Source organism: Corylus avellana, chromosome 8 (assembly GCF_965113065.1).
Source record: "Corylus avellana chromosome 8, dhCorAvel1.hap1.2, whole genome shotgun sequence".
NCBI classification, from domain to species: domain Eukaryota; kingdom Viridiplantae; phylum Streptophyta; class Magnoliopsida; order Fagales; family Betulaceae; genus Corylus; species Corylus avellana.
The window spans coordinates 11,168,820-11,186,007 of NC_142497.1; the positions used below are offsets into that span (position 1 = coordinate 11,168,820).

Genomic DNA, 17,188 nt, shown 5'->3' on the forward strand with positions numbered 1-17,188 from the left:
CAAGTGGTAGATTCAGTGTAGTAGGTTGAATGGGATTCAGTGTAGCATGTTGAATGGGATTCGGTGCAATAGGTTGAAGTGGAGCAACTTGTGGAATTGGTGCAATTTGAGCACTTGGTATTTCACATTCTAGAATAGCAGGAACGACCATGGATACGGGTGTAGCAGATATTGGGAAAAAGAAATTTAAATACGATGGGAGTAGTAGATATTGGAAGACAGAAAATAAAAAAAAATAAATTCTAAACACCAGGAAGCAAAAAGGACGTTAGTCAATATTTTGCTCTGATACCATAACAAAGTAAACAAGATCTCTGAATGTTAATTTCTCACCGTAAAAGGTTGAGATCATTTTCATTCATACTTATAGGACAAATACAAGTTGAGTTATATACAAATTTATGAACATAAAACTGTTCCTAATTCTAAGAGATAAATGCAACCTTATCACAATAACTAAGTCTTCGATTCTAATGCTATCTTCTTATCTTGATCTTCAATATTATTACATGTTGTATTTGACTCCAATGTAACTTGTGCTTTAACAAAAGCCTAAGGGAAGGGATTTTGGCCATGGGGGTTAGTGAGGTAAACATTCAATCTTTCTCTTTTGATTTTCATGTTACCCATGGGATTGGAAGCTAGGAATTGTGAGGATTTGTGGGGCTTTGATTTGGGTCCAAAAATTCGGGTTCTTGAAGGGGGTTTTGGTATATTGTTGAAATTTCTAGTTTCAATTTAAAGTTTTGTTCTACCCACTGGATTCCAAGCTTGAAATCATAATAATTTGGGGAACTTTTGATTAGGTTCGAATTTGGGGGGATTTTAATAAGAAGCCTAATTCCTAAAACTAGCTTGGGGCTTTTTGTATGTGAACGCTAGGATGGCTAATTGGATGGGTTAATTGCATTTAAAGTGTTAATTAAACCTAGACTTTCATGGGTTCCATGGAAATTGATAGCTATGGGGTTTAGGTTCTTATATGTCATATTAGAATCATAGTGACATTGTTAGTGTTTAAGAGTATTATAAATCGAGGCAAACGACAATGGGAATGGATATATAAATGTTACATAGATAAGGTTGTAAATAAGTATATAATTTGATATGTAGTAAGTAGATAAGTAGATGGGTATAATGGTCTAACAAAGATAGTGAGCTTTAATGGTAAACATGCTGATAAACATCGAGCATGATAAAGTTATAGAATAAAATGAATAAATGAGCATTAGAGAATAATGATTATAGGGTTAAGTGTAATGCCTAACTTAGAGTCTATGTATATGCCGAATTAGTGATTGAATATATATTATGTTTTAAGATAATAGTTTAGTTTGACAAAGTTATTAAGACATTAAATGGTTAAAGACTTAATTTAATTAGAATTGTTAAAGTAATGCATTTACTTGATTAAAGAATAAAGTATTAAATAATTAATGTGATTATCTATGTACAATAAAAGTGACTAAGCGTGTTATTGAAATTGGCTTAACTTAATATGGGTTTAAATTATATAAGGATCAAACATACATTTGAAACTTAAATATGTAAAGCGATTAAATAGAATAAGTCTTTAATTATGTTTGTTTGTTAAAAGATTGTGATGTCAACCTAGTTGTGAGAAAGTGAGAAAGGTTACGTGAGAGTTCGTGGATAGTTATATGTGTAATAGGGTTTAGAGTTTGATAGTGTAACCAAGTATAATGATACAGTTAATTGCAGGCATGTATTGTGATATGGGTGGCTTAGGATTGAATCTAGTCCTCCCATGTGTAGTATGGGTAATCGGATCAATGGAGCATTTCGAAAAGATTACTTGAGTCATGAGTAGTGCAGTCTACTAAAGGTAAGTATTTTACTTACTGAGCAAAAGATACTATGTTTTAAGGTTTAAAATATGTTTTGTGACACTTTGACGATTTAATGACCTTTCATGAAATATTTTGATGAAAGGTTTGTATAAGCTCTTATGGATTTACAAGATAACATGATGATTAGGTTGTTATGAGTATATTTATGGTTTAAAAAGTTGATGACACGATTCTATGATTTTTATGATATGAGTTATGATAGCATATGAGTTCAAGGTTTTGTTAACACGAGCATGAACATGACATGAATGATGGAACAAATGAAAACAGGGTGACGGCTCTCGGTGGTGATTGAGATATGGTCTCACTACCATAGGGCTAGCCTCATGCATATCGAGAATGGGTGACGGCTACTGGTGGTGATTTAGATATGGTCTCACTACCGTAGAGCTGGCCTCATACATAATGAGAACGAGGTGATAGCTCCCGGTGGTGATTGAGATATGGTCTCACTACCGTAGGGCTGGCCTCATGCATAACGAGAATAGGGTGACGGCTCCCGGTGGTGCTTGAGTTATGTTCTCACTACCGCAGGGCTGGCCTCATGCGTAACGGCTCCTGGTGGTGATTGAGATATGTTCTCACTACCACATGGCTGGCCTCATGCATAACGAGATTGGGGTGACGTCTCCTGGTGGTGATTGAGATATGGTCTCAATACCACAAGGCTGGCCTCATGCATAACAAAAACGGGGTGACGGATGTTGTGCCAAATATCCTCCTAAATTAATAGGAGAATACTTGATACGTTTTACTCGCAAGTGCACAATTTAAATTGCCAAATTGTTACAGATTTGCAATGTTGAAAGAGATAAAGAAAATGAAAAGGTTAGAGATTTGACATCCACCATTAACCAAACTAATTAAGATAATACTATACTAATGTTCTAATCACATGGTATATTTAATGCTTGTCAACCTAAAGGTGGACAAGCATTAAATATACCATGTTTGGCTTGGCACATTTTCTATTTTGTTTTCAAATTCATATTTTTTGATTTTGTAAACAGATTTGGTACAAATTCACAAACTCAAAATTTTTGCCCAACGTTCTAAAAATCACATTTTCTCTTTGAAAACCAAACAACACATCTGCATCGGTTTCTTAAAAAATTCAAAACAAGAATGAAATTTGGCCCATCCAAACAACACATCTGCATCGGTTACTTAAAAAATCCAAAACAAGAATGAAATTTGGCCCATCCAAACAAGGCCTATCTACAACTTAAGTTATTAATCTCTCTAAGCAATGAATTAGACTGGCATCTATTCTAATTATTTTCTTCCCTAAAAGATTTAGCATGGTATCTACTCACAGTTTCCCGTAGCCAAGAACCCATGATGAGGTTCTTTTGTCACTTTATTAAGCCCAAGATTCGGTCATCTAAATTGACTTAATTAACATGTCCATACCATATAAATATGAGGAATTCAATCACATAGACAATAATCAATTAAACATACCCAAAATATAATTGAAACGAAGGCACTAGTATTGAATCTTAAAAGACATGATTAGGGCTTCAATCTAGCCTTAACAAAGGTTTAGTTACACATAATTTAAATAAAACTAAAAAGAAAGGGAAAGAAGAAACTGAAAATGCTTCTTGAAGTAGCCTCCAATTCTTCTCTTTGAAATTGTCTACTTTTCTAAGAGGCTTAGAGGTCTATTTATAGGCTTTAGGAAAACCTAGAAACCCTAGAAAACCTAATAAAATCAGAAGATAGACCCCTAGTCCAATTAGGGTTTGGAAAATGTAATTTTTAGTGAAAAATAAGTCTTTCCGCATCTGGGCCGCCCGAGTGCACTCGATCACATTGCCTTGCGCTCAATCATAGATTGCGCTCAATCATTCCTCTTCTGCGCTCGAGTGCTGATGCTTTCAATCCTTGGTGTGGTGCAGACGATGTTGTGGATGTTGGTACAAAGACTGTAGGTGAGGATCCTATTGCCATGTATTTAGGCCACGATGTTTGAGGCCTAGATGTGTGAGAGGTTGATTTTGTTGGACTAATTGTTAGTCCTCTTTAGTAGAGCATTTATGTATATGCTTAGATGTTGGTATTTTGTATATGACACATGTCGCATGTGACACTTTTGTATAGCCATTCTTTTTGTATGTAAGCTTTATTCACATAGAGGTATATGTCAGCTCAAATGTGTTATGTTATGTCTAATGTTATTTATATTCCGCTGCAACGATATGAACTCTAATGAATCATTGATGATGCCTGTAGCTCTATGCGGCATATCATATTGTCAATTAGTTAATACATAGATTCATGGCATACTACGGTATCGTCATGCCACTGTGACAATTAGCTTTGTTGTGGGTTATCAGTTTTTAAAAGAAAAATTTTTAGTCATGCTTTTATAAAGTGGGTCATCACACATACCTCCAAACTTGAATCACACATTGTCCCCCATATGTGTATAGAATTGAAACACAAGAGTAAAAGGATAGGAATACATGAATGAGCAGATGTGGGGTGTATCAGACCTCCAAACTTCTATGCAAAAAAAAGTGATACTCCAGCCAAATACCAATCAAGTGCAGTGCATTTTTGTTAAAATATAATCAAAGAATAAAACAACAATCGAGAAAATAAACCTGGGTGGAGATCATGTATGAGGACTCGAGTGCACAGGGCTTGCACTCGATCCTATGAGGTATTGCTCAATCCAAATCCGAGTTTCGAAGGATCTTACATCGATCTTTCAGAAGTCCAATTAAGCTATTCCAACCCTTCTTCTTTATAACCATGTAGCACTCCATAAGAAACAAGACTCCTCTTAATACCCCAAAACTGCTTCTAGCATTTAGAAGACCTTGAGACTTACCATGGCGATTCTCAATGTGTTTCTCTTGAATGGGGTCAGTGACCAATCATTCTTCTCTATGGGTGTCCTCAAAAACTGGGGCATCCAGGGAAGTTGACAAAAGATTGTCCACCCCAATTAAGTCAACTTCAGTAACCGCCAAATTATATGTTTCTCTTCTGGGGCTCTCATCCGGCGATGGGATACTTGAAGTGAGAGGCATAGGCTTCGGTGGGGTTCTCCAAGATTGGGCTTCAGTTAGAGTGTCAGGAGGTGGTTCTTTAGCAATTTCTATAGCGTCGTCCAAGAAGAAACACTCATTCTGATCAGGTGCATGCTGGAAGGCAATGAAGATATTCAGTTTGACCTTCATATTCCCAAAGGAGATTTTCATGACTCCGGTCCGACAGTTGATGCATCCATTGGCTGTGGCTAAGAAAGGTCGCTTGAGGATGATAGGTGTTGTGCGAATTTTAATGCACTCGCAAGTGCACGAATTGTTTTACAATATAGTGTTGCAAGTGCGAGGTCGAACCCACAGGGAATTGTGTTTGTGAAAACAAAATGAGTCTAAACCAATTAAATCTTAACTTAGTTCCGAAAGGTGAGTGATATTTGAACAGAAAATAAAGAACATAAAATAGACAGAATGGAACTTATCAAATGACAAAGAACTAAGGTTTTGGAATCCACACCTACCAAATCATAGCAACATATCCTCATGATCATCCATACATCCGAAATTCTCTACATAACACTTTTGTTTTTCATCAAGATTGTTATGGGCAATAAAAATCCGATGCATGTTCTACTTTGCATAAAAGAATAAATCAAAACATCCAATGTATCTGTTTATTGCACAGATCACAATGGATACCCAATTCAAACCAAATCATCCAATGTATCCGTTTTCATAGCAAATCACAATAGATACCCAATTTAAACCAAATTATCCAATGTATTCGTAAAACAAATCACAATGGATATCCAATATTTTGACAAATGAAAATCCAAGCAAATCAATTAATAGAAACTATCTCAAATCATGAGAAAAAATGACTGAACTCATATCCAAGAATCATCTCACCAATTGAATTGAAGTAGAACATTTAAAACGTCAAAACTCATATATTCAAAGAATATCAACTTACATGAAAATAAGGTTGCTACTCATTGGTGAGGCTTCATCCTCAATCGTAGTTGAAAAATTAACTACACATAACTATGAAAAATAAATCCTACCAACAAAAAAAAATACTAAACATAAAGGAAAAAACTAAGCTAAAGAGAATGTTGGTGTGCCTCCTTTTGTCCTCTGTCTCTAGCCCCCTTTTTCTTTTCTTTCTTTTTCCTTTTATATCCCTCTTCTAAGGTTTTTTTTTTTTTTTTTCCTTGAGCGTTGACTAAGGGCACTTGAGCGTTGACTAAGGGTGCTCGAGCGTACTTGTGCTAGCGGGGTTCTTCCTGCGGAGCACACGCTTGAGCACTGATGGCTTACTCTCGAACGCTTATGCGCTCGAGCGTAGATCCGCTGGGCCTGAGCGCAGCTGTGCTCGAGCCTAGAGTTGGTGCACTCAATCCCTTTCCTTGGTGGCTTTCTTTTAACATTTGCATTTCTCATATTAAGTCCATACTTTTCCCTTAGCAACCTGCAAAACACTAAAATCATAGAACTAACACAAAACATTAAATTATAATGCACTAAAGGATTAACGGGTGTAAATTAGGGGGCTCTCGATCAACCAGTTGCAAGACAGTAGTTGTGGGTTTTAGTACCTCTAAGCCAAGTTGCTGATATACCGAGTAAGGAAGCAGATTCACACCAGCTTCTAAGTCAAGGAGAGGTTTCTCAATCTCAATGTTTCCAATGATGCATGAAATTGTAGGAGCTCCAGGGTCCTTGAACTTTGGAGGAGTTCTATGCTGAATCAGAGAGCTCACTTGCTAGGTGAGGACTTTTCTTGGGAATATGATTCCGACTTCTCCTCTTTTGAGTGCACAAGTCCTTGAGAAATTTCGCATAGGCCAGAATTTGCTGGAAGGCATCAAGGGGTGGGATGTTGATTTTGACCTGCTTGAAGACCTCCATCATGTCTTGTATCTTCTCTCCTTGTTTCCCAAAGTAAGATGATGCCTTGAGACTTTCTGAGAATGGGACCCTAGGCTCATATGGTATCTCAAGAGTGGGGGCAAATGATGAAGACGCCTCTGTGCTTACTTGCTTACCTTTGCCCCTCTGCAGATTCTGTGGGACCTTAGTTTGCTCATCTTTCTTTTCTTCCACATGATTGTCTACCTCTTTCCCACTCCTCAACGTTGTGATAGCTTCGACTTGCTCCAGATGAGAAGTACACCCCTCTACTATGTATAGTCTCCTAGGATTGGCCACTAGCTAACTTGGAAGCTTCCCTTCTTCCATCCTACTGAGGGTATTAGCCATTTGTCCGAGCTAAGTCTATATCTTGGCTATGGCTTGAGTGTGAGAGTTCACCGTCTCTTGTTGAGATTTCACAGTCTGATTTACCTTGCTCATAAGTTTCAACATCTGATCTAGAAATTCAGAAGTCGACTGAGGAGATGGTGTGGCCTGATACTGTTGTTGTGGAGGCCGGTATGTGGAAGAAGGTTGGTGGGGCTGCCTGTTAGATTTAGTTTGATTGTACAGTCATGGAGCTGAGTTGCATGAAGCTTTAGTCTTCCATGGGAAGTTTGGATGATTTTTCCCCCCAGGTTATAAGTATTGGAACATGGATCATTACTCGGTTGTGAGAATGCTGCATTGACCTGCTCATTAGAAAAATTTCCAGCAAAAGGACAGTTAGTATCTTGATACATAGGACTAAAACAAACTGACATAGGTCCTGCGTTGTGGTCCTGGAAGCGGCTACCACTGCCACAAGCTGGTCCCATCTTTCAAGATAGAATGGCTATCTCGGGGTTCATACTATTGCCAGGCTTTCCTATCTCAAAATGACTTTTAGTCTTTGGGGCCTTAGGTGTAGGTCGCCTACGACTAGCTAAAGCATGATGTGCAGAATTATCACTAAGTTTCTCAAAAAAGGTCCATGCTTCATGTTGTGCAAATTATAATTACTCGCAAGTGCACGAATCGTGTGTAGTACAGCTTATGAAAGTGCGAGGTCGATCCACAGGGAATTGTGTTTGTGAAATTTGATTTCTATCTAAACTAATCTTATTTTAACCTAGTTCCGAATTTTGGGAATTTGAAATTAAAAATAAAACAAATAAAATAAATCAAAAGATAAAAACACTAAGATTTTCATAATCCACCTCAACAAATCAAAGCACATATAATTATGTTTGTTCATACATCCGAATTTCAATAAAATTTCATGCATGTTCTTTTGTTTTTATAAAATCCTATTGAAAGATTCAATGAATCCATCTCTATTACGAAAAACAAAATCATATCTGATTTAGTTCAAAAGATCCAATGTATCCATGCTTTGCACAAAAGACATTGGATATCCAAAGTAAACCAAAAGATAAAATGTATATGTTGGATGAAACACAATGAATATCCAACGTTTTCACGATTTATAAACAACAATCAATCATAATTTTGTAACACAATTGAATTGAAACGAACATACATTACATTAAACGACGAAATTGTACAGACTAAACATAAAAATATATAAACAAATCAATGGTGAGGCTTTATCTTCAACCTTAGTTGAAGATTTAGCATCTCATGACAAAAGAAATCATAAAAAAACTAAATTACTTCATTAAAATTCAAAACTTGCAAAAGAATTCGAGTTCCAAGCTACAAAAACCCAGAAAACACGAAAAACGACCAAGAACGACGCCCCCGGTGCATCTCCGTCCGTTACAGTGGAAAAGAATGATATTTATAAGCTAATTTTAGGGTTTCAGCACTGCCAGGTAGGCTGAGCACGCTTGATCGCACTAATGCAACATGTCTCCTGCGACGCAGGGCGCGAGTGCGCTCGAGCGCACTTCTAGTCGGAATTAGCCTATTCTTGTGAAACATGACTTTGTAGATCTTTGAGTTAGCTTTCCAGTGACATCAAGATTGCTTCAATCCGAGCTACAACTCTAGATATGGCCTTTTTAGTGGGACTCGTCTGATGCGAATCATCGCTTGATCCAAATTTACTGCCAATGCTCCCTGAAGTGTCTTAAGTCCAAAATTAATGGAATGAGTTGCAAATTTCACCTTAAAGCTGTATTTTTCTCTTAACAATCTGCAAATCACTAAAACACCAAAACTAACCAAAACATCATAATATAATAAAGCTAAAGGCTTAGCATATGCAAATTAAGGGGCCCAAATATGCAATATTTGGCGCTCAACACTTCATCCTCACTCCTCATCATAAAGGTCTCCCCCTCAAGATGCATCTACCATTTGTCTATGAGGCTCGGTGAAGCCATCATAGAAGCTTTTCACCAGCTGCCATTTCGGGACAGCGTGGTGTGGGCATGATCTAAGAAGGTCCTTAAGTCTCTCCTAGGTCTCATGAAATTGCTCACCCTCATATTGGGAGATACTAGTAATAGCGCTTCTAATGTCATTGGTTTTTCTTATGGGGAAATACTTTTTTAGAAATTCTTGTTGCAATTGAGCCCAAGAAGTGATAGTTTGGTTCTAAGGAGTGAAACCAATGTTTGGCCCTTTCCTTGAGGGTGAAGGGAAAGAGACGCATCCTTAGGGCGTCCTCGGTGAATCCAGTTAGGGTATGCTGGAAGTCGGAGGCAGCAGCTGCTAGAAACTGGTAGACTGGCGCTAGTGCACTCGATCGCACTGCAGGGTGCACTCGAGCGTAATGCCGATGATAGGCGCGAGCGTAGGAGTGCTGGGCTCGAGCGCAGCTTGCTGGGATCAGGCAGGCTGCCATATGTGTGCTCGATCGCACTGGAGGATGCGCTCGAGTGCACTGATGATGCTGGGCAGCACTGCTATGGATTTGAGTGAGAAAATTATTAAAAAAAAAAAAAAAAACAATAACCAAAAAGAAAAGCAAAAAATAGGATTAGAAAATAAAGAAAAGCATAGAATAATTAAGCTAGATTTAATCTTTAAAACTTAATAATGCAATTGTTAAGCAGTCCCTGGCAACGGCGCCAAAAATTGATGTGGTCTTTTTAAAGCAAAAATATATCAATAATAAATTACCACTCGCAATAGTACAAATCATTGTTAGATAAGGGTATATAGAAGGTATCAAACCTCAATGACTGCAGGGGTGTTGTTATGAAGTTTATGAAGATTAAAAGTAACTTAAGAAAAGAGTTTGTTGATTTGTTTTGTAACTAAAGTGCATAAAAGTAAAAGAGAGCTGAAATATAAGAGAGTAAGGTATTGACTTCACCTCTATCCGCACAACAATGGTTAATCATATTTAATCAAGAAATTCATTCTATGCATGTTATAAATAAACAAGAAGTTACCGTATTAAGTAACAAGTATAATCTATATTCGATTGGCACGGACCGTCCACCTAGCCACTAAGATGTGATACAACCCGTCTTCCCTAAATATGGATTATCTAATTCCTTAATAGGATACATACAATCAAGGGAATAGTATAACCCATTTTCGGTTGATACGAACCATCTACCTAAATTACACTAAATTAGGGTAGTATGATCCGTCTTCCCTAGGTATGGCCTATCTAACCCTCTTGATCATATGTCAATTAAAACCGTTGTATAATCATCATCCCCATAATCACAGAAAATAAGAATGATTTTAGTTCAATATAGGTAAAAAGCTTTTTGAGACAAGATAAGGATTTCACCAATATTGATTTTAAATTTAAGAACAATTGCATTAAAACATTAAGAACAAAATCAAATTGTAGCAATTCTCATAATTATACAACCAACATGCATAAATTGAAAATCTATAAATACTCAAGTTAGATTATATAGTCTTAAATCTTGGTTTGTAGTACACATCAGAAGGGAGGCAAACAAAGCAGCCCACCTTTTGGCGAGATGAGCTATCCATTAATCTCTACACCAAGTGTGCATGGAGGATAGTCCCATTTTTATTCAAAATGTTGTACTTGTTGAGCAAGAATTTTCCTCATAATTTTAATGAAATAATGCAATTTCATTTCAAGAAAAAAAAAATAAAAAAATCATATCAATGTAAAAATAAAATAAAATAAGGTATGTTATCTTAATTTATAGCTCCCCATTGAAAAAAAAAAAAAAAAAAAAAAAAAAAAAAAAAAAGGGGAAAGTACATATGACCCCCTAAAACTACCACCATATTGGCAATAAGTCTTCGTAAACTACAAAAAAAAACTGTTAATGACACCCCAATAACAAAAATATCATTCTTAAAATAAATAAATAAAATATTAAAATTATTATTTGAAAAAATGAAAAATGAAAATCCACCCCCTTGGGTTTCTTCATTTTTTTTAGAATTCATAACCAAAATTCTGTCTTATTTAAAAAAATTTATGGTTATTTTTGTGTTTTTGCAGGCTTTAAAATGAACATTGACATTTTTTTATAGTTTACAAGGGAGATTAATATAATTAATAGTTTAGGAAAACATTAACAATAAAGTTGTAGATGGAGGAAGAAATATGTAAAATTTTCCTTAAAAATTAAGTGGTCAAAAAATCACTATTTAGTATTAGTGTACGATAGATGGACGTCTAGGAAAGGTAATATAGACACAATTTTGTCTGTCATTGTTGTTTTTTCTTTTTATATTTATAAATGAAAATGATGAATCTCAAAATTCACATCTATACATTTGTGTTTATTATATAATTTAGAAATTAATCATTGTACCAACATCTTATCGAATGCTTCTAAGTAATTCTAAGAGGCTTACTTATATTCTACCAAAATGATGTGGCTATTAAAATCATCATTGGGCTTGTAATTAATCATTATTGAATTTTGATTAAATGGTAATTTTAATGAGGTTTGATAAGGACACAACACATACCCAACTCAAGGCCAACTTCTCTCCTACGTGTCATGTAATTTTTTTTTTTTAAAAAAAAAAATTAAAACCAAATCAAAGCTCTCTAAAAATCAAATTTTCAGAAATCTAAAAGTCCTCTCTCACTCCCTTGCTCTCCCTCCCGTGCTCACCCTCTCTCCTCCGGCGAGTTCATCGGCCACCGGAAATCCCCTCTCAGTCCCTCACTCTCCCTCCCGTGCTCACCCTCTCTCTCCTCCAGCGAGTTCTTCAGCCACTGGAAATCCTCTCTCACTCCCTCGCTCTCCCTCCCGCGCTCACCCTCTCTCTCCTCCGGCGAGTTCTTCGGCACCGGCAAAGCTGTCCGTCCGTCGCAAGGTTTCTTTTACTGTCTCTCTCACTCCGGCGATGTTTATAGCCACCGGCGAAGCTCCTGTCTCTCTCTCACTCCGGCGAAACCGAAGGCTCTCTCTCTCCTCCACCGGTGGTAAGTAATCCCTCTCTCTCCTCCACATTCAAAATCTAGGGCTTTTTGATTTATGTGTAGTGGGTGCTAGAATAGTGTATTAGATTTATGTGTATTTAGGGTTTAGATTTCTGTTTTTCGAATATTATTGGGAATGGATTTTTACTTCTTTTTCCGTTGGTTGAGGCTGTGTTTGTTCATGCCCGAGAAAGATAGTTTTTGGTTAAATTTCTCATTTGCATTATTCTCTGCGGTTTGTCAAATGTAAGTCCTTGTATTGCATTATTTCTTTTAGTAACAACATTATGAATGTTGTGAATAAAAATGTACCAATATGAATATCTCTGTTATTACTTTGGTTTTCTATATATCTCAGTTTTTTGGACTGTTTCAAAGTTGATTGTTGCTTTCTGGATTTAACATTAGTAAAATAAAATTTTTGTTATAAAAAAAAATATTTTCTTTTATTAGGGGAAAAGAAACTTACTAGATGACAACGTAAGAGTATTCTACATCAATTGCAGTACATTCGGTTAGGTTGGTTATGGTCTTTTGTGCAAATGTTTTTTTTTTTTGGCAATATTGGGAAGAGAGGTGTGGACACTTTATTGTAGTTTCGGTCAATGTAATTTATAATGCATAGTATGGGAGCTAAATTCCAATTTGCAGTAGATAGAATGATAGGTATATGGGAAGTAATTGGCGTATGGATGTATTTTACTGTCCCTTCACCTCATATGCATTCCATGGTCCCTTCCACGCAGCTAAACTTAATCATTGTTGTGACTCATAGGTGTCAAGGACCATGAATTTTTGGAAAATATAGACCATTTATTTTCTTTCATCCAGTGAGGTATAGGTCTTGATACATTGAGCATATAAATCTTTTAGTATCAAGCAACCTGGTTTTTCGAGTTCTGGATGATGCTTAAGTTTGACTATCAGCATATGGATGTTTCTTATATTAGATAATAGTGTATTGATGCTAATAGTACATAGACAACTATATTCTGATTTTTTATGTCAAAACATATAAATTCTTGTTATCAAAGAAGGGTCTACTTGACCTTACTCAGTAGTTTATCATTTAGTTAAATTGTGTTAGTCCTTCCAGAGAATATTGCATGACATATGTTGAATGCCTTTAAATGTCTGTAAGCATGTTGGCTCGACCATAGGTCCATAACCTTGAGAGATTTCTCATTTGCATTATTCTCTGGCGGTTTGTCAAATGTAAGTCCTTATGTTGACTTGGTGTATTGAGTTTATTTCTTTTAATATTCAAAGCCTAAATCATTCAGAAAAGCCAAGGTTGGTGTAAGTTTGAATTTGATGAGCAAGTAGAAAAACCTTGAGAGATTGATCTAATGTCCCTAAAAGTGCCTATAGCAATTCTGTCAACTACCAAGGTTTTTCTACTTGCTCATCAAATATTGTCAACTGCCACTTTATCGTCTCCTCTCTCAAGAGAAGTCTTGGAATGAAGTTCATTTTCTTTTTTCTTTTCAAGCCTATTTAAGTTCTTACTATTTATATGCTTTTTATAGTTCACACTGCTTATACAATAATATTTCGAATTATACATTAGGTTAGTGGAAAAGTTACTCATTATAGCTACCTAAATGGACAAGGAGGGTGAAGTTGAATCTTTGTATACACGTATTCCAAATTATGAAGATTTTTTGAAGCAAGATTGCCCTCAAATAGGTTTGACTTTTCATCTTTTGTTTGGGTTATAATTTTGCTTTGACACACCAAGATGGCTTTTAACTTTGAATCCCTTTTTGATAGATGTGGATGAAGAAGTTGAAGAACCAAATGTCTTAAGGATCACTTGTTCGGATGAAGAGTTGGATGGGGATGAAAGTTCGAATGAAGAGTTGGATGGAGATGAAAATTTTGAAGAAACAGAGATGATCGGTGGGAATGAAAAAGTTGAAGAACCAGTTGTGTCAATGACTTTTAATTCACATGAAGAAGTTATTTCATATTATAAGGCGTATGCTATGCAAGTTGGTTTTGTCATATTAAAAAGAGTTATTAAGAAGAATGTAAATGGTAATCCATATTACATGGTCCTGACATGCATGCATGATGGCCAAGTAAGAAACAGCAGAAGTACGGGTATAAAGACCAAATTAGCAACTAATAGAACGAAGTGTAATGCTAGGAGTTGTGCATATGGGATAACGGAATGTGGTATTTGAATAAAGTGGTGCTTGAGCATAACCATCCTGTAAGCCCAAAAAAAATAAGGTTTCATAGGTATTATAAGAATATGAATTATGCTGCGAAAAAAAGGCTTGATCTTAATGATAGGGCTAGAATACATTTGAATAAGAATTTTAACTCATTGGTTGTTGAAATGGGGGGGGGGGGGGGGGGGGGTTTGAGAATGTTCCCTTTGATGAGAGAGATTGTCGGAATTTTATTAACAAGGCAAGAGAGCTTCGGCTTGGAAAAGGAGGTGGTGTAACACCCCAGTCCCATATTGAGAAGATGAGAAGAAGCCCACATAGAGTAGGTGGTTTATAGAAATAGTCATGAGTGCTAAGTCCCACATTGCCTAGTTACTAGGTGAAACTGGGCTTTATAATGAATTCTAGGGAAGCTCCAAATTGACTAGTCATTTTGGGGTGATAGCGCAGATATGGCTAGCGCTTTTTCCCTGGGTTGTTATAAGTGGTATCAGAGCCACCTAGTAACACCAGGTCATGTGGTACTGGAGCACTACATGACGTGGACCTGACGAGGACGTCAGGAGTTTAAGAGGGGGAGTTTGTAACACCCCGGTCCCATATTGGGAAGATGAGAAGAAGCCCACATAGAGTGGGTGGTTTATAGAGATAGTCATGAGTGCTAAGTCCCACATTGCCTAGTTACTAGGTAAAACTGGGCTTTATAATGAATTCTAGGGAAGCTCCAAATTGACTAGTCTTTTTGAGGTGATAGCGCATTTCCCTGGGTTGTTTCAGGTGGTCAGGCCCTTTGTGATTATTTCGTAAGAATGCGAGAATTGAATGATAGATTCTATTATATGATAGACATGGATGATGATAGTAGGTTGCGAAATGTGTTTTGGGCTGATGCATGAAGTAGGGCATTGTATGAATATTTTGGGGATGTCATTACATTTGACACCACATACTTGACTAATAGGTATGATATGCCATTTGCTCCCTTTGTAGGAGTCAATCATCATGGTCAATCTATACTTTATGGGGCAGAATTGTTTTCAAACGAAGATACAAACACATTTGTTTGGTTGTTTGAAGCATGGTTGAAGTGCATAAACTACAAAGCTCCAAGTGCAATTATAACAGATCAGGATAGGGCAATGAAAAATGCAATTGAGATAGTTTTCCCAAAAACACGACATAGATATTGTCTATGGCACATTATGAGAAAAGTCCCCGAAAAGCTTTCAGGATATGAGCATTATGATGACATTAAGATGGCCCTAAATATATGTGTGTATGACTCTCCCAATGTTGATGATTTTGAAGAAAATTGGAAAAGTTTATTAAGAGTTATGAGCTTCAGAATAACCCTGGTTGAATATGTTATATTCTGAGCGGACTTTTTGGGTGCCAGCATATATGAAAGATACGTTTTGGGCGGGAATGACTACAACGCAGCGGAGTGAAAGCATGAATTCTTTCTTTGATAATTACGTGCATGCACAAACCACACTAAAGGAATTTGTTGACCAATTTGATAATGCTTTGAAGAAAATGGTTAAGAGGGAGGCACGTGCTGATTTTGATTGTTATAATCGCACGAGTCCTTGTGTAACAGACTTTGCTTTAGAGAAGCAGTTTCAAGATGCTTACACAAATGCAAAATTCAAAGAAGTTCAAGCAGAATTTAAGCCACGTTCGAATGTTAATAATTGTCTTCTAAAAAGTGAAGGTGCAATTTCTACGTTTCAAGTGATTGAAACTAATGTTAACCGCATGATGAACAAAACATTTAGTGTTTTCTTCAACACCGATGAATTTGAAGTGAAGTGTACTTGTGTATTGTTTGAAGTAAGAGGGATCATATGCAAACATTCTATTTCTGTTCTACTTACGAGTGGGGTTACAACGTTGCCACCTAGATATATTCTTGATAGATGGAGGAAGGATATAAATCAAAAACATGTTTTGATTAAGAGTAGTGATGACGTGTTGGTTAATAACTCCAATGCCCAGAGGTATGACGAATTTTGCAAGCATTGTGAAGAATTAGCATTGCTCACATCCAAGAACGTGAAATATTTCATGGAAGCGATGAAAAGTGTTGATATGTTAACGGAGAAATACCGTGCCTTAACGTTGGCTGAGCCCACTCAATGTGATGAAGTCATTCCAACTTGTGATGAGGTAATTTTAAGTAATGAGGGCACTACGGTGCAAGGTGAGAAGGTGCTTACTCCTGTTAAGGCTACAAAGAAAGGGAGACCACGCTTCCTACGAATGGTCCTAGTTATAGAAAAAGTGACCAAAAAGTCACAAGGTAAGAAATTTCAAGGACGAAATAAGCAACAGGGCGAGAACACTGTCAACAAGAAGGGGAAAAAGAATAAGGTACATAACCTAGCTCAAGATGACCTCAACACTTCTCAAACTTCATTGCCTCATCCAACACAGGTGATTAATATGACGATTTACCTTATTTTAGGTGCACATATCATTTGCTCAAATATGATTTTTCATTTGTTTAATTTATTATGTATGGTTCCATCAATGTGACAGCAACCATGGTTAATCCAATGTCTGAGTTGTCAAAATTGATCAGCCAACACAAATATGAAGAAGCCTTCGTCCCAGCCTTTCGAAGATGTGATGTGTCTATTGTATACTGGCTATGCTCTCAGGTTTATAAATTCATCATGTTATCTTAGTTATTAATGTTATATATTTAAAAGAAGTTGCCTTAAAGGTTTTTTTTTTTTTTCCTTATTTAGGTTGATCTACAGCATATATTGTCTATATATCCTCTTCATTTGATCCAAGTAGTGTTGCTTCACCTTTTGCGGCATCTAGCCTACGGTATCAATATCAATATGCCTCACACATTTGGTTGGATGATAAGCGTCGCCAATG

General features: G+C 36.5%; 1 pseudogene; it reads left to right on the top strand.

Moving 5' to 3' along the window:
• The first annotated feature begins 13,720 nt into the window (after positions 1-13,720).
• Positions 13,721-16,790, top strand: LOC132162931 (protein FAR-RED IMPAIRED RESPONSE 1-like; annotated as a pseudogene).
• Positions 16,791-17,188: the final 398 nt, after the last annotated feature.